Source organism: Cololabis saira, chromosome 6, assembly GCF_033807715.1.
Source record: "Cololabis saira isolate AMF1-May2022 chromosome 6, fColSai1.1, whole genome shotgun sequence".
Lineage (NCBI taxonomy): Eukaryota > Metazoa > Chordata > Actinopteri > Beloniformes > Belonidae > Cololabis > Cololabis saira.
This window is the reverse complement of record NC_084592.1, coordinates 46,079,271-46,098,054: the sequence shown is the minus strand read 5'-3', so window position 1 is coordinate 46,098,054 and position 18,784 is coordinate 46,079,271.

Below are 18,784 nucleotides of genomic sequence, written 5' to 3'. Positions count from 1 at the left end.
GTCAGTTACGTCAGTTACGTCTCTGCTAATGTCAGTTACGTCTCTACAAACGTCAGTTACGTCTCTGCTAACGTCAGTTACGTCTCTACAAACGTCAGTTACGTCTCTGCAAACGTCAGTTACGTCTCTGCTAACGTCAGTTACGTCTCTACAAACGTCAGTTACGTCTCTGCAAACGTCAGTTACGTCTCTGCTAACGTCAGTTACATCTCTAACGTCAGTTACGTCTCTGCTAACGGCAGTTACGTCTCTGCTAACGTCAGTTACGTCTCTGCTAACATCAGCTATGTCTCTGCTAACGTCAGTTACGTCTCTGCAAACGTCAGTTACGTCTCTGCTAACGTCAGTTACGTCTCTGCTAACGTCAGTTACGTCTCTGCTAACGTCAGTTACGTCTCTGCAGACGTCAGTTACGTCTTTGCAAACGTCAGTTACGTCTCTGCAAACGTCAGTTACGTCTCTGCTAACGTCAGTTACGTCTCTGCTAACGTCAGCTACGTCTCTGCTAACGTCAGTTACGTCTCTGCTAACGTCAGTTACGTCTCTGCAGACGTCAGTTACGTCTTTGCAAACGTCAGTTACGTCTCTGCAAACGTCAGTTACGTCTTTGCTAACGTCAGTTACATCTCTGCAAACGTCAGTTACGTCTCTAACGTCAGTTACGTCTCTGCAAACGTCAGTTACGTCTTTGCTAACGTCAGTTACATCTCTGCTAACGTCAGTTACGTCTCTGCTAACGTCAGTTACGTCTCTGCTAACGTCAGTTATGTCTCTGCAAACGTCAGTTACGTCTCTACTAACGTCAGTTACGTCTCTGCTAACGTCAGTTACATCTCTGAAAAACGTCAGTTACGTTGCGGCAAACATCAGTTACGTCTCTGCTAACGTCAGTTACGTCTAACGTCAGTTACGTCTCTGCTAACGTCAGTTACGTCTAACGTCAGTTACGTCTCTGCTAACGTCAGTTACGTCTCTGCTAACGTCAGTTACGTCTCTGTAAACGTCAGTTACGTCTCTGCTAACGTCAGTTACGTCTCTGCAAACGTCAGTTACGTCACTGCTAACGTCAGTTACGTCTCTGCTAACGTCAGTTACGTCTCTGCTAACGTCAGTTACGTCTCTGCTCACGTCAGTTACGCCTCTAACGTAAGTTACATCTCTGCTAACGTCAGTTACGTCTCTGCCAACGTCAGTTACGTCTCTGCAGACGTCAGTTACGTCTCTAACGTCAGTTACGTCTTTGCTAACGTCAGTTACGTCTCTGCTAACGTCAGTTACGTCTCTGCTAACGTCAGTTACGTCTCTGCTAACGTCAGTTACGTCTCTGCTAACGTCAGTTACGTCTCTGCTAACGTCAATTACGTCTCTAACGTCAGTTACGTCTCTGTAAACGCCAGTTACGTCTCTGCAAACGTCAGTTACGTCTCTGTAAACGCCAGTTACGTCTCTGCTAACGTCAGTTACGTCTCTGCTAACGTCAGTTACGTCTCTAACGTCAGTTACGTCTCTGTAAACGCCAGTTACGTCTCTGCAAACGTCAGTTACGTCTCTGTAAACGCCAGTTACGTCTCTGCTAACGTCAGTTACGTCTCTGCTAACGTCAGTTACGTCTCTGCTAACGTCAGTTACGTCTCTGCTAACGTCAGTTACGTCTCTGCGAACGTCAGTAACGTCTCTGCTAACGTCAGTTACGTCTCTGCAAACGTCAGTAACGCCTCTGCTAACATCAGTTACGTCTCTGCAAACGTCAGTTACGTCTCTAACGTCAGTTACGTTAATTTAAGCTGATAATCGACTGTTATCATGTCTTCTCCACTAGTTGCAGACATTTTTGCTGATGTTTTGCCACTCAGTGCGATTAAGGGGGCGTAAGTGGAGAAGTGACGTCAATGCAAACCCTTCATAAGATACAACTTTAATGACACGTTGCATGAGACGGGAGGGACGAGTGGAGACCAGAGCCTCTTTGTTCGGTTGTTCTCTGGCCACGCGGTGACCCCACCACCCCCCCGTCCCCCTCGTCCCCCCCGTCGTCCCCCCCGTCGTCCCCCCCATCGCCCGGAGAACAACGCCGCGGCTGTTCCGTCCAAGGACACACCTGCGAGGATCAGGACCCGCCGGGTTCACCTCAGAGGCCCCGGCCGCCGTACTCACCAGCCAATTATTCCTCCCAGAAGATAGAGCCGCCGTCCACTTCAAACGCACAACATTCTTCAGGCAGATTAGAGCTAAAATTATGTTTTATTATTCGATGGGGGGGCTGAAGAATGAATCGCTGCTCCTCACCTGGCCGTCTGCTGAAATCTTAGACAGTTTAAATGGCAGAGGTATGTTTGGAGTCGGCACGTCTTTATGAAAAAGGGCAGCGGAGAGGATCAGATTAGCGGCGAACAGCGACTCTTTCAGCGCCGCTCCGCTATCATCTCCGTCTCCTTGTCTTCGCCTGTAGAGAGGTTAAATTAAATGGCTGTATTAAATGTTTTGGGTCTTTTGCTGATGTGGTATGGCTGGCCATCAAACGAAAAAAGCGCTGTGGAGTAAAACGGCACGGTGGAAGATCAGAGGCAGCAACAACTATGTCAGCACATTTCCAACATTAGAAACGGACTTGTTTTCACTTAAACCTCAATTATAACGCCGGCTCCAGAAACAATTATATTGATGAATGCTTTGCGAATGTTACTGTAATTAAATTATTAAATGTTTTTGGTCTTTTGCTGATGTGGTATGGCTGGCCATTAGGGATGGGCGGTATGGACTAAAAAATGTATCACGATAATTTCTGGCATTTATCCCGATAACGATAAAAATTACGATAAAAAAAATACCAATTCAACTCCACCTTTGTAACTATAAATCTATCACCACATTCAGTCTTTGGAGCCAAATCACTGCTCTAAAAGATACTAAATACTAAACTACACCAATTACATTGAATTAATAAAAAGATTCACCATGTTTGTTACACAAAAACGTCATCAACGGGAATCTTTCTTTCTTTCTTTCTTTCTTTCTTTCTTTCTTTCTTTCTTTCTTTCTTTCTTTCTTGCTTCCTTTCTTTCTTTCTTTCTTTCTTTTTTTCTTTTTTCTTTCTTTTTTTCTTTTTTCTTTCTTTCTTTCTTTCTTTCTTTCTTTCTTTCTTTCTTTCTTTCTTTCTTTCTTTCTTTCTTTCTTTTTTTCTTTTTTCTTTCTTTTTTTCTTTCTTTCTTTCTTTCTTTCTTTCTTTCTTTCTTTCTTTCTTTCTTTCTTTCTTTCTTGCTAATTTTTTTCTTTCTTTCTTTCTTTCTTTCTTTCTTTCTTTCTTTCTTTCTTGCACATTTCTTTCTTTCTTTCTTGCTCATTTTTTTCTTTCTTTCTTTCTTTCTTTCTTTCTTTCTTTCTTTCTTTCTTTCTTTCTTTCTTTCTCATTTCTTTCTTTCTTTCTTTCTTGCTCATTTTTTTCTTTCTTTCTTTCTTGCTAATTTCTTTCTTTCTTTCTTTCTTTCTTTCTTTCTTTCTTTCTTTCTTTCTTTCTTTCTTTCTTTCTTTCTTTCTTTCTTTCTTGCACATTTCTTTCTTTCTTTCTTTCTTTCTTTCTTTCTTTCTTTCTTGCACATTTCTTTCTTTCTTTCTTTCTTTCTTGCTCATTTTTTTCTTTCTTTCTTTCTTTCTTTCTTTCTTTCTTTCTTTCTTTCTTTCTTTCTTTCTTTCTTTCTTTCTTTCTTTCTCATTTCTTTCTTTCTTGCTCATTTCTTTCTTTCTTTCTTTCTTTCTTTCTTTCTTTCTTTCTTTCTTTCTTGCTCATTTTTTTCTTTCTTTCTTTCTTTCTTTCTTTCTTGCTCATTTTTTTCTTTCTTTCTTTCTTTCTTTCTTTCTTTCTTTCTTTCTTTCTTTCTTTCTTTCTTTCTTTCTTTCTTTCTTGCTCATTTCTTTCTTTCTTTCTTTCTTTCTTTCTTTCTTTCTTTCAGGCTCATTTCTTTCTTTCTTTCTTTCTTTCTTTCTTTCTTTCTTTCTTTCTTTCTTTCTTTCTTTCTTTCTTTCTTTCTTTCTTTCTTTCTTTCTTTCTTTCTTTCTTTCACATTTCTTTCCTTCTTTCTTTCTTTCTTGCACATTTCTTTCTTTCTTTCTTTCTTGCACATTTCTTTCTTTCTTTCTTGCACATTTCTTTCTTTCTTTCTTGCACATTTCTTTCTTTCTTTCTTTCTTTCTTTCTTTCTTTCTTTCTTTCTTTCTTTCTTTCTTTCTTTCTTTCTTTCTTTCTTTCTTTCTTTCTTTCTTGCACATTTCTTTCTTTCTTTCTTTCTTTCTTTCTGGCTCATTTCCTTCTTTCTTTCTTTCTTTCTTTCTTTCTTTCTTTCTTTCTTTCTTTCTTTCTTTCTTTCTTGCACATTTCTTTCTTTCTTTCTTTCTTTCTTTCTTTCTTGCACATTTCTTTCTTTCTTTCTTTCTTTCTTGCACATTTCTTTCTTTCTTTCTTTCTTGCACATTTCTTTCTTTCTTTCTTTCTTTCTTTCTTTCTTTCTTTCTTTCTTTCTTTCTTTCTTTCTTTCTTTCTTTCTTTCTTTCTTGCACATTTCTCTCTTTCTTTCTTGCACATTTCTTTCTTTCTTCCTTCATTCCTACTCTCCATCAAACGAGAAAGCGCTGTGGAGTAAAACGACTGTGGAGTAAAACGGTAAAACGGCACGGTGGAAGATCAGAGGCAGCAACAACTATGTCAGCACATTACCAACATTAGAAACGGACTTGTTTTCACTTAAACCTCAATTATAACGCCGGCTCCAGAAACAATTATATTGATGAATGCTTTGCGAATGTTACTGTAATTAAATTATTCCATTTAATTAAGGAATTATATTAAATTTCTCCCCAGAGGACGGCATTAGCTTCATCTGCTGTTTTACAAACAGGAGCTGCTCTAATGTTGCGCAGCTATGGAAATGATTACGGATGCCTAATGAAAGTGTGTCAGGACGGATGAACGCATGAACGCCGGGGCCGCGTCCAGACGCCGGCTTGTAACGCAGCCAAAAACTTCAGAACCAACAATAAAGCCAAAGAAAAAAAAAGAAAATCATATATTGATTGTGTTTTTTTCAAGGACGGGGCTTTTGTGAAGCCGACATGAAATGAATTAAAATGCTGAGTGCCTGCTTGAGGAAAACAGACCTGGGCAGGAACTCTGTCCTTGAACCGGCTCAGGTCACGATATACATGTATGTTCAGAATAATTACGTCAAGCACAACCTTCTCACAGAAAACTAGAGACAACCGAGCTTTAGAAGTGTCAAATACCTGCAGGGCAAGTTTATTTGTGCAGCACAATTCAGCACAAGGTGATTTAAAGTGCTTTACGTCAATATTAAAAGCGGCAAGACACAATTAAACAGTAAATGACAAATAAAATGAGATAAAATTATAAGAAAAGAGGTAAAATAATAATAAAAAAGCACAAGTTGGTAAAAAGTAAGGGCAGTACACTGCAAAAACTAAAAATCTTAACAAGAATATTTGTCTTATTTCTAGTTAAAATGTCTCATTTTAGTCAAAAAAATCTCATTACACTTAAAACAAGATTCATCACGGGAAAAAAACAGCAATTTTCACCTGTTTCAAGTAGATTTTCACTTAAAATAAGTAGAAAAATCTTTTTTTTAGCTTGTAATGAGAAGATAAATCTTGTCCCACTGGCAGATTTTTCTACTTATTTCAAGTGAAAATGTACTTGAAACAGGTGAAAATTGTCAAATAAGTTATTTTTCTGGTAATGACTCTTGTTTTAAGTGTAATAAGATTATTTGACTAAAAATGAGACATTTTAACTAGAAATAAGACAAATATTCCTGGTAAGATTTTGAGTTTTTGCAGTGTAGATCCAGCAGGTTCATCTCATTCTTAAAATGGCAAGAATTACGTTTCTATACGGTCAAAACGTACAAAGACCGGGTCAAATACAGGATTACAAAAGTAATCTGTAACAATTCATACAGTGAATTAAACCAATTTGACAATTCTACGTCACAATGTTTCTGTTTCCAGGTCTTTGAGAGGAAAATGAAGTAGAACAGAATAGTAACGTTACAAAAGATGCATATTTTTACTGGAAATATACGTTGTGGAACCGAGAAAATCATCATAAAATGTAAAACGGTATCAGACACCAACATTTCTGAGCAGGATTCTTCCTTAAGGAGCAGATAAGACACTTTATAATCACTTTAGATGATCAACATGACACTATGACATCCCATAAACGAACAAATGAACAGAAACGTGACTAAATGAATCAATAATTACAGCAAAAGTGACGACGCTCATTAAAACAAGGATAAACTTCATGGATTAGATGATGTTTTACTGTATATTGGAATGTTTTTGCTTTAAGATAATGATTTACATGAACGGTAAAGTTTAATGTAGGTTTGTCGTGATATTTCCTTTTCTTTCTCTATGTCTTGTAACAATTCGTACGGTGAATTAAACCAAATTGATAATTCTCCGTCACAATTCCTGCATTCAGGGTTTATCCATAACTTGTGGTTTTCAAAAATCACAAGTATTTAATTTAAGAGAACGTTTAACCCTTGTACTGTCTTTGGGTCAAAATGACCCAATTCTTCTTTCCTTCTTTCCTCCTGCTCTCTCCTTCCTTCTTCCTTTCCTCTTTTCCTCCTGTTTTACCCTCCTTTGCTCCTTTTTCTTCCTACCTCCCTTTCGTCATTTGTTCCTTTATTACCTTCTTTGCTTTTCCTTCTTTCTTTCCTTTTCTCCATTCCTTACTCCCTTTCCTACCTTCCTTCCTTATTTTCTCCTTTTTTCCTTACTTCCTTCTTTGCTTTTCCTCCCTTCTTTCCTTAATTTCTCCATTCCTTACTCCCTTCCCTACTTCCTTCCTTCTTTCATTCTTTTCTCCTTTCTTCCTTACTTCCTTCTTTCCTTCCTTCCTTCTTCCCTCCCTTCTTTCTTTCCTTTTCTCCATTCCTTCCTCCCTCCCTTCTTTCCTTTTCTCCCTTCTTTCCTCTCTTCCATCTTTTCTCCCTTCCTTACTCCCTTTCCTACTTTCCTTCCTTATTTTCTCCTTTCTTCCTTACTTCCTTCTTTCCTACTTTCCTTATTTTCTCCATTACCTCCTCTTCCCTCCCTCCTTTCTTTCCTTTCCTCCCTTCCTTCCATCTTTTTATCCCTTCCTTATTCCCTTTCCTACTTCCTTCCTTTTTTATCCTTTCTTCCTTACTTCCTTCTTTCCTTCCTTCCTTATTTTCTCCATTCCTTCCTCCCTCCCTTCTTTCCTTTTCTCCCTTCTTTCCTCTCTTCCATCTTTTCTCCCTTCCTTACTCCCTTTCCTAATTTCCTTCCTTATTTTCTCCATTACCTCCTCTTCCCTCCCCCCTTTCTTTCCTTTTCTCCCTTCCTTCCATCTTTTCTCCCTTCCTTACTCCCTTTCCTACTTCCTTCCTTCTTTTCTCCTCTCCTCCTTACTTCCTTCTTTCCTTCATTCCTTATTTCCTCCCTTGACCCAAAAACAGCACATAAGGGTTAAATAACAAATAAAATGAAGAAGAAAGAAGAGAAAAGGTAAAATAATAAAAAGCACCAGTTGTTCAGAAGTAAGGTCAGTAGATCCAGCAGGAAAGTATTTAATCTAAAAGAAGAGTTTGCTTCAGTAAACAGTCATGTTTTTATCCCTGATTTAAAGTAGCTGATGGTTTAGTCAGATTGACCTGAGGAGGAAAAGCGTCTGGTGACGTTTTCTCTCGGTTTCCTCTCGGTTTACTCTCGGTTTTCTCTCGGTTTTCTCTCGGTTTTCTCTCGGTTTTCTCTCGGTTTTCTCTCGGTTTACTCTCGGTTTTCTCTCGGTTTTCTCTCGGTTTTCTCTCGGTTTTCTCTCGGTTTTCTCTCGGTTTTCTCTCGGTTTTCTCTCGGTTTTCTCTCGGTTTCCTCTCGGTTTCCTCTCGGTTTACTCTCGGTTTTCTCTTGGTTTTCTCTCGGTTTTCTCTCGGTTTTCTCTCGGTTTACTCTCGGTTTTCTCTCGGTTTTCTCTCGGTTTTCTCTCGGTTTACTCTCGGTTTACTCTCGGTTTTCTCTCGGTTTTCTCTCGGTTTTCTCTCGGTTTTCTCTCGGTTTACTCTCGGTTTTCTCTCGATTTACTCTCGGTTTTCTCTCGGTTTTCTCTCGGTTTACTCTCGGTTTTCTCTCTGTTTTCTCTCGGTTTTCTCTCGGTTTTCTCTCGGTTTTCTCTCGGTTTTCTCTCGGTTTTCTCTCGGTTTACTCTTAGTTTTCTCTCGGTTTTCTCTCGGTTTTCTCTCGGTTTTCTCTCGGTTTACTCTCGGTTTTCTCTCTGTTTTCTCCTGGTTTACTCTCGGTTTTCTCTCGGTTTTCTCTCGGTTTACTCTCGGTTTTCTCTCGGTTTTCTCTCGGTTTTCTCTCGGTTTTCTCTCGGTTTTCTCTCGGTTTACTCTCGGTTTTCTCTCTGTTTTCTCTCTGTTTTCTCTCGGTTTTCTCTCGGTTTTCTCTCGGTTTTCTCTCGGTTTTCTCTCGGTTTTCTCTCGGTTTTCTCTCGGTTTACTCTTAGTTTTCTCTCGGTTTTCTCTCGGTTTTCTCTCGGTTTTCTCTCGGTTTTCTCTCGGTTTACTCTCGGTTTTCTCTCTGTTTTCTCCTGGTTTACTCTCGGTTTTCTCTGGGTTTTCTCTGGTTTACTCTCAGTTTTCTCTCGGTTTTCTCTCGGTTTTCTCTCTGTTTTCTCTCGGTTTTCTCTGGTTTACTCTCGGTTTTCTCTCGGTTTTCTCTCGGTTTTCTCTCGGTTTTCTCTCGGTTTTCTCTCGGTTTTCTCTCGGTTTACTCTCGGTTTTCTCTCGGTTTTCTCTCGGTTTACTCTCGGTTTTCTCTCGGTTTTCTCTCGGTTTTCTCTCGGTTTACTCTTAGTTTTCTCTCGGTTTTCTCTCGGTTTTCTCTCGGTTTTCTCTCGGTTTTCTCTCGGTTTACTCTCGGTTTACTCTGTTTTCTCTCGGTTTTCTCTCGGTTTTCTCTCAGTTTTCTCTCTGTTTTCTCTCGGTTTACTCTGTTTTCTCTCGGTTTTCTCTCGGTTTACTCTCGGTTTTCTCTCGGTTTTCTCTCGGTTTACTCTCGGTTTTCTCTCGGTTTTCTCTCGGTTTTCTCTCGGTTTACTCTCGGTTTTCTCTCGGTTTTCTCTCGGTTTACTCTCGGTTTTCTCTCGGTTTACTCTCGGTTTTCTCTCGGTTTACTCTCGGTTTTCTCTCGGTTTTCTCTCGGTTTACTCTCGGTTTTCTCTCGGTTTTCTCTCGGTTTACTCTCGGTTTACTCTCGGTTTTCTCTCGGTTTACTCTCGGTTTACTCTCGGTTTACTCTCGGTTTACTCTCGGTTTTCTCTCGGTTTACTCCTGGTTTTCTCTCGGTTTTCTCTCGGTTTACTCTCGGTTTACTCTCAGTTTTCTCTCGGTTTACTCTCGGTTTTCTCTCGGTTTTCTCTGGTTTACTCTCAGTTTTCTCTCTGCAGAACGGCCGGTAATTACACCGTGATGGTTCCAGGAGGAGAAGCTGCAGGATTATTCAGCTCTACTGTAGTGGACCATTGCCCTCTGCTGGGGACGCCGGGATAAATCCTGCTGGATAAATCCTGCAGGATAAATCCTGCTGATAAATATAGAGCAGGATTTACGTCAGGACTTCAGCAGCCGGGATAAAAATACACTTTTACTATTTACATTCCACAAACGAGCCACGGTCGGTTCCTCCGGACTTTTAGTCTTTTAGTCCACGTTCCAGACCAAATATCAGTGCAGTCAAGGTGACTAAACCTGCTTATGATTGTTGAAAACATCCATGTCTGTAGATTATATTCTGGTATGAAAACCTTCCTGAGTGGCAGCTGATCAGAGTTATCAGCAGTACTCGAGTTGTAAAAAAAAAAAATCTAAATCTTAACAAGAATATTTGTCTTATTTCTAGTTAAAATATCTAATTTTTAGTCAAAATAATCTCATTACACTTAAAACAAGAGTCATCACTGGAAAAAACAACAATTTTCACCTGTTTCAAGTAGATTTTCACTTGAAATAAGTAGAAAAATCTGCCAGTGGAACAAGATTAGACATTTTAACTAGAAATAAGACAAATATTCCTGGTAAGATTTTGAGTTTTTGCAGTGTAAATAGTGTTTAAGACATGTAAAGAACTCTGGGTTAGTCTTAAATAGTCTGGAGATGTGGTTTTAGTGGTTTTAGTGGTTTAGTGGTTTTAGTGGTTTTATTGAGGCCAGAAGGCCCAGCAGAGCTCCATCACTCGTGCACAAGCACTAACTATTACATCTGCAACATTTCTGATTAGTAAATTAGATTTTTGGAAGAATCTTTTACAGACCCTGGTAGAGGTTTTCGGGGGGTTGAGGAGCACCAGATCACTTCTGACTCTCAAAAACAGCCTGCCAAGTAAATGTGTATATAATGTGAATTTTTTTTACTAAAATGAGACATTTTAACTAGAAATAGGACAAATATTCTTGTTAAGATTGTGAGTTTTTGCAGTGATCCATGTTACTTATCCTGTGAAGGACAGAGTCATATTGATAAGTTCAGAAAAGTGTTTTTTATTGTTGTGTTTTGATGTATTTGATGTAAGCCCAGTGGATATTTAAAGCTTACAGAAGGCTGCATTTAACTGCTGCTATGTCATTCCTGCAGTATTTCTGCAGCTGTTTTGGTCACTGCTATTATTTGTAATATATTATATTATTTGTAATCAGCACAAATGATCTGTCCCCATATGATAAAATCCACCATCCCCCCTGATTTTATTTTACAACTCCAGTACTGGATGTTGCCCAATGTCACGTTACTGTGAGAGACAACTGTCTTGGGTTTGTCTGCCGGGAAAATGGCACAGAAACACCTTCAGATTTAACTTTACACATGTTTGTCATCTTTGATTATTTGTCATAATGAGACGATTGGACTCATGGCTGCATTAAAAACACCAGACAATCAGCTGTTGACGTAAACAAATGCGAAGTTAAGCCAAGGCAAGTTTATTTGTATAACACAATTCAACACAAGGTAATTCAAAGTGTTTTACATCAACATTAAAAGTGGCAAGACACAATGAAACAGTAAATAACAAATAAAATTAAATAAAATGAAATAAGAAAAGAGGTAAAATAATAATAAAAAGCACCAGTTGTTAGTCAGTAAGGGCAGTAGATCCAGCAGGTACATCTCATTCTTACAATGGGAAGAATTACGTTTCTATACGGTCAAAACGTACAAAGACCGGGTCAAATACAGGATTACAAAGTAATCTGTGCCGATTAGTGCAGGAAATAAAACCAATTTGACAATTCTATGTCACAATACCTGCATTCAGGGCTTATCCATCACTAGTGTAACTTTGTGCGGTTTTCAAAAATCACAAGTATTTCATTTAAGAGTTTAAGAGATTTAAGAATTAAACCAAAAGGCTGTGAAGAGAAGTATGGAAAGCAAAGCTCTGCGTCGTGCAGATCCACGGCTGAGAGGAAACATTAGCTCATCATCAACATCACCATCCCTCCAGAGCTGGTAGAGGAGCCAAAAATTGTAATCAAGTAAAAGTACTGTTACTTCAGAATAATATGACTCAAGTAGAAGTAAAAAGTAGTCATCCAAATAATTACTTGAGTAAAAGTAAAAAAGTACTTGATGAAAAACTACTCAAGTACTGATAACTGTTGAGTAATGTCTGATTTATTTTTTTAACACAACCATTCAGACAGACAAAAGTACAAAATAATCATCTTCAGGCAAATTAAATCAATAAAATAATAAAATAAATTAAAATTAATAAAAAATAAAATATAGCTTAAATTAAAATAAGCTTAAAATAAATTCAAGTACTTTAATAAATAATAAAATAATAACAGAATAAAAAAATTAATTAAGCACAAGTACCACAAAATGTCAAGCCTTTGTACTTTTCTTTTTTAACCAGAACTAGAACAAACATGAACTCATAGAAACTCTGTGTGTGTTTGAGTCTGTGTAAATGTAACAAAACATGCAAAAACTAACATTTTTCCCAAAGAATCACCCAGTGATGTCATGAGATTGACGTGTACGCGGATAAAAGGATAAAAGAAAAGTAACAGCTCAACGTAGCCTAATGTAGCGGAGTAAGAGTAACAGTTTCTTCTTCACAAATCTACTCAAGTAAAAGTAAAAAGTATAGTGATTCAAAACTACTCCTAAAAGTACAACATTTCCCAAAACTTACTCAAGTAAATGTAACAGAGTAAATGTAACTCATTACTACCCACCTCTGCATCTCTGTTTCTGCTGCAGCTTTAATAACGTCAGAGTTTGTTGATGTTGGTTAGTCTTATTATACTTTATTTACTTAATCCTTTATTTGAAAGACAGTGTATATGAATTGGTTTGTGGGGGCATGGTGTTGTTTGTGTTGTATATATTATGGACAGATAAGTTCAGAAGGAATCATTAGGGCCCCCCTAAACGTGCTCCAAAAGTCACCAAATTTTGCACCAAGTCAGGCCTGGCGATAAATTTGATATTTTATGGTTTACACTAATGGGCGTGGCCTAATGGCTCAACAGCGCCCCCTAGAAAACTTTGTGCCTCAAGCCCCACAATACGGTTTGACGTACATGCACGAAAATCGCTACACACCTGTATCATGTCACAACTTAAAGAAAAGTCTCTTGGCGACATGGCCGAAACCGAACAGGAAGTCGGCCATTTTGAATTAATCGTGTAATTACAGTATGGCGCAATTTATGCCATTTCTTCGGCCGTTAATTCAGCCCGAACCGTAACGTGCCCCCAGATGTGTTATACATCAAAATGTGCGTCTCCCTCCTGCGACTACGTGCATTACTTTTCTCTTTCAAAAGCGTTACCGTAGCGACGCTAGACGCCAAAAGGCGCGCCCCCCCTTCATCTGATTGGTCCATATTTGATAGTTCCCCAAAAGTCACCAAATTTTGCATGCAAGCCAGGCCTGGCGATAAATTTGATATTTCATGGTTTGCATTAATAGGCGTGGCCTAACGGCTCAACAGCGCCCCCTAGAATACTTTTATCTGCCATAACTTTTGAATGGTTTGACATAAAGACTCGTGAGTGGTGTCATCGGACTCGGTTTTGAGTCCTTGACCATAATTGGTGCAAATTAGCCCCGCCCCTCCTCTGATTGGTCGATATTTCATAGTTCCTATTTTCTGCTGTAACTTTTGAATGGTTTAACATAGGAAGTCTTGGGTGGTGTAATTTCTGATATGCTTATGGGGGCGGTGGCCGTGAGTGCGAGGGCCCGTTCATCGCTGCTTGCAGCTTTAATTTTTTGTTGGTTTTGTTGCCTTGTCTTCGTGCCTCCTTTCTTATGTCAGAGCTTCTGCAGTGATCTAATTAGTGATTAATGATTTAATTAGTGATCAATGACACCTGCAGATGAAGGGAAGAGAGTGAGAGTGGGAAGCGGGACAGGTTTTTGACCGCAAAGGGCAGATCGCAGAATTAAATTAAGATGCTTTTTTTGTCTTTTGATGGATACTTTTTGCAACAGTATATAATCTGCTGAATTATTATAATTTTTTTTAATTTTTATTTTTTTTTAACCTTGTCTGCACACATATTAATGGTTAATACCATGCTGGTAAGAACCTAAGGCATATGTATCTATATATATATATATATATATATATATATATATATATATATATATATATATATATATATATATATATATATATATATATATATATATATATATATATATATAGATAAACAATATACATCCCCCCTCACAAAAATAAGAAAAATAGAGAAACATATTTTCTCATTAACAAAGCATATTTTACATTTTTATACATTACATTACATTTTGTTGTTATTGTTATTTTATTGTCTGAAAAATGGTTCAAATATGTTATTTTGTTATTTGAATTTTTTTTTATTTGTTTTGTTGAGAAAAAAATATGTCTCTATTTTTGTGAGGGGGGATATATATTGTTTTTCGGCACTACCTTGTTCTCTATAGCTGATATAACATGAATTACTCCTATGTGGGATCAATAAAGTTCTTATTTTTGCTATGGCTATGTGGCTATGTGTGTGCATGTGTGTGTGTGTGTATATGACTGTGTGTGTGTGTGTGTGTGTGTGTATACATGCGTGTGCATGTACATGTCTGTGTGGCTATGTGTGTGTGTTTGTGTGTGAGCGTGTATATGTATGTGTGGCTATGTGAATGTATGTGTGTGGGTATGAGTGTGTGTGTGCGTGTGTGTGTGACCTGAAGTGTATCTATAGTGGGGGGGGGCAACCCCGCCACCCTCTGAGACCAGAGGCCGACAAGGAAGAACCCAGAACCCAGGCCACCAGCAACCCCACAGAGGTGAGAGGCAGGAGGGAGGCAAACCCCCCCCCCCCCGGCGGCGGCCGAGACGGGAAGAAGCAGCCAGGGATCCTGCGGCGGCGGACCGCGGCCCAGGCAATCCCCGGCCACCCGGTCCGGGCCGGACACGTGGCCAGGAGGCCCTCACCCTCCAGGCCAACGACCCCCACCCGGCAGGGGGCCAGCCTGCCCGGAGAGACAGAGCCGCCCCGGCCGCCGACGCGGGCAGGAGCACCCGCCCCCACCAAGACCAGAGATGAATTATTATTAAATTGCATCAACTTGGAAGTGACGCTGGATCCGTGTCTGTCTTTGGTTTTAGACAGTGTTGACCCGCTCAGTAGCGGCTCACAAAAGTTTGGAAAGAGAAGCCGCAACAGAGAGTTTCCTCTTGATCCAGTTCAACCGTCACATCCACGGCGTGTCCAGTCAGGCCCGTCATGGGTGCAGTTACAACAGTTACAACATTTCAATGAGAGGAAAAGAGCTGCCTGAAGGAACATGTGTAAGGGAGCGGCCGTATAAATGTCACATTAAAGAATACTCACTCACGCCGACTTCTCCTGCTTCTATTCACGTGTGAAGGAAAAGAATGGTCCTTTTCATCCCTACGGGTTACAGAACAACAGGAAGCCGGACGCTCTTCAGGTTTCTCAACCTGGTAAACACGAGTTTAGATAACCGGCCGCAGAAAACACGATTCACTGAGTCATTATTTATTTAAGGAAACAAAGAAAAATGAAACTCAGAATGAAGTTGTGAAAAAGAAAGTGCCCCCTCCCCCCCCCATTGGCAAAGGTGGGACGATGCCGGGTGTAAAAGCAGATGTCTGGGAGGTTTTTCTTCTGGAACATGCAGGAGTCTGATAATGTAACGCCAGGGAGAGACATCAGCAGCAGGGATTTTTAAAAAGTTTTCAGTTTGTAATCGGAGTGTCCTCTGCATAATAATTCCTACAGTATGTACCTTAAAAAATGTACAAATGGTAAATAAAGTGAATCAGCAGAATTTCTCTTTCTCTCGCTCTAAAGTGCTGCTAAGTTATATCTGAATAGACCTCAGGACTTCTGGGTCCTTGGAAAGGTCCGGAACAGAGTGAGGTTTTCTGACCGTAGTGGGCCGTATTACATTTGTAAAACAAGACAACAACCAGAACATGGTCATCCATGCTGTATGTACATGACCGGTGCAGGACAGCCCAGCCCACCGAGCCCTAACACTAGTTCAATTCAATTCAATTTTATTTATATAGCGTCTAATACAACAAAAGTTGTCTCTAGGCGCTTTCCAGAGATCCAGAACATGAACATAAACATGAACCCCCGAGCAATTATTACATAAACAATGGCAGGTAAAAACTCCCCTAGTGGGAGAAAAACCTTAAGCCAAACAGTGGCAAGAAAAACTCCCCTTTAGGAGGAAGAAACCTGGACCAGGACCTGGATCATAAGGGGGGACCCTCCTGCCGAGGGCCAGACTGGGGGTCAGGGACGGCAACAGCACAGCAGGCAGGTGGAAGCAGCAACGGGATGACCGGAGGGGTGGGGCCGCAAGCCAGCACGCAGCTCCCGAAGCTCCGGCCTGCAAACATGCACAAAAGAGAAGAAAAAAAATGTAGCTAACAATTGCAGTTGGTAATTTTATAAGCCAACAGTTTTAATGTTGGCTAGTTACAGTTTAGTTTAATACAAACCTAAACGTTACTGTACAAAATCAGCAGGAGCACTTCACTCACCAAAGCACGGTGTTGCCGTGTAATTTGAAGTTCAATGTCGTCGCTGCTGACTGGCAGAATTTAACATCATCCTCTTTCTTTGGAAGCAGAATGAAAACACAATCCTTACGTTACGTTCAGCCCGCTACTAATATTTTAAAATGAAGTGAACCCTCCCTCCAAATCAAACTGTCCAATAACGTTTCCCATAATCTGTTTGTCCCACCTAGGGTGCACCGAGCTGTTTCTTCTTCTATTCAGTTGTATTGACGCAACAGGCGCCACCACCAGTTTGGGGGTAGAACTGCAGCAGTGATCATCAAATTCTCAGCTTGCCCGTTGATTGACAGAACAGGGGAACTTCAGGGGCCTAAACAGATTACAGGAGGGGCCCCCATGCCCCCCCCCCCCCCCCCCTTGTTGAACCTTTTCTGAACTCCTGACGGAGGCGGTGCGTCCAACACGACCAACATCACTCAGATCAGCAACACTGGGCCATGAGTCGTGCAGTAAGGTGCTCGACCGAGGACGACATCCAACCAGTACTGGAGTTGTAAAAAAGAAAATCAGGAGGGATGGTGGATTTTATCATATGGGGACAGATAATTTGTGCTGATTACAAATAATATAATATATTACAAATAATAGCAGTGACCAAAACACCTGCAGAAATACTGCAGGAGTGACATAGCAGCAGTTAAATGCAGCCTTCTGTAAGCTTTAAATATCCACTGGGCTTACATCAAATACATCAAAACACAACAATAAAAAACACTTTTCTGAACTTATCAATATGACTCTGTCCTTCACAGGATAAGTAAAATGGATCACTGCAAAAACTCACAATCTTAACAAGAATATTTGTCTTATTTCTAGTTGAAATGTCTCATTTTAGTAAAAAAATCTCATTACACTTAAAACAAGACTCATCACTGGAAAAAACAACAATTTTCACCTGTTTCAAGTAGATTTTCACTTGAAATAAGTAGAAAAATCTGCCAGTGGAACAAGATTTTTTTGCTTGTATTAAGAAGATAAATCTTGTCCCACCATCAGATTTTTCTACTTATTTCAAGTGAAAATTTCCTTGAAACAGGTGAAAATGGTCAAATAAGTTATTTTTCTGGTGATGACTCTAAATGTTGAAATATCAGTAAAACCACATTCATTGATGAAATGACATAAGGGATGGAAAGGGGGGATGGCAGTTTTACAGGGGGGATGATTTGGACCGTTTTATCCACTTTTTGTGAGATACCCATTGATTCTAGAAGAGAATTGAAAGCTAATTTAAGATTATCGCTTTCAACCTCCATATGAATATTAAAATCACCCACTATGATGAATTTATCTGTACTGATCAATAATCCAGAAAGGAAATCTGAAAATTCAGACAAAAACTCTAGATAAGCGCCAGCAGGGGGCCGATACACTACCACTAACACAACTGGCTTCTCTGATTTCCAGCTCGGAAATTTCAGACTAAGCGTGAGGCTTTCAAATGTATTATAATTGCACTTAGGTTCAATTTTTATTTGGAGACTGCAGTTATAAATTACTGCGACTCCTCCGCCTCGGCCCATATTTCTAGGAATGTGATGATTAAAATTGCCGGGCAGAGTCGATTCATTCAAACTAACATACTCTTCCTCCTGTAACCATGTTTCTGTTAAGCAGAAAATATCACTCTTGCTCTCTGTAATTATATCGTTTACTAACAGAGACTTGGAGCTTAACGATCGTATATTTAGTAGTCCGCATCTAATTTTTCGGTCTCTTATTGGTACCAAATGTGCATTGGTTTTAATTTTTACAAGATTATTTTGGTTAACGCCTTTATAACGCCGCACCTGGTGAACTTGTGGAGGGCGGGGAACTGCAACCACTTCTATTTTGCTAGGCACCTGGTTAGAGTTACCAGTTACATCATGTAATCCTACAGTTTTAGAGTCGCTAATTACATAATGCAATCCTACAGTTTTGTTGGCAGGCGTTGGTCCTCGAGAAGCAGCAGAGAAGTGTGTTAAACTACAGCTCTGCATCCTGGCCTGGACCCTGCGATGTCAGGGAGAGGGTCTAATGAAACTGTCCAAATTACTAGAGACAAGAGCAGCACCAGCTCGGGTGGGATGAATGCCGTCCCTTCTAATCAGACCGGGCTTTCCCCAGAACGTTTCCCAATTGTCAATAAAGGCCACCTCGTTTTTTGAACACCACCGATACAACCAGCGACGGAGCGAGAGCATGTGGCTAAACATGTCATCGCTGGTCAGATTGGGGAGGGGACCAGAGAAACCTACGGAGTCCGACATGGTTTTGGCATAGTTACACACAGAGACAATATTCATCCCCCCTCAACTCCAGTACTGCATCCAACGCTGGGCTAAAACTGGGCCAGAGAAGCACAACAATCATCTTCAGACACCAGCGTTTGTATAACCGAGTCGTCCAGGTTTTGCAGCGGTTCAGTGAAAGCTCTGACTTTAACTGAGACCTGATCAGAGTTCTACAAACGAAGGGCTGTGAGCCACGAGGAGCTGAGCTCAGAGACGAGGGACAAAAATGTGGCACAACAACGTGAAAGACTGATAACTTTATACTTCAGCCGTTTAGCTACTGGTTCTACCGGAACTTCAGTCGTCCTCCATGATTCTGCTGCTTTAACAAGAAGCAAACAAACATAAAACATAC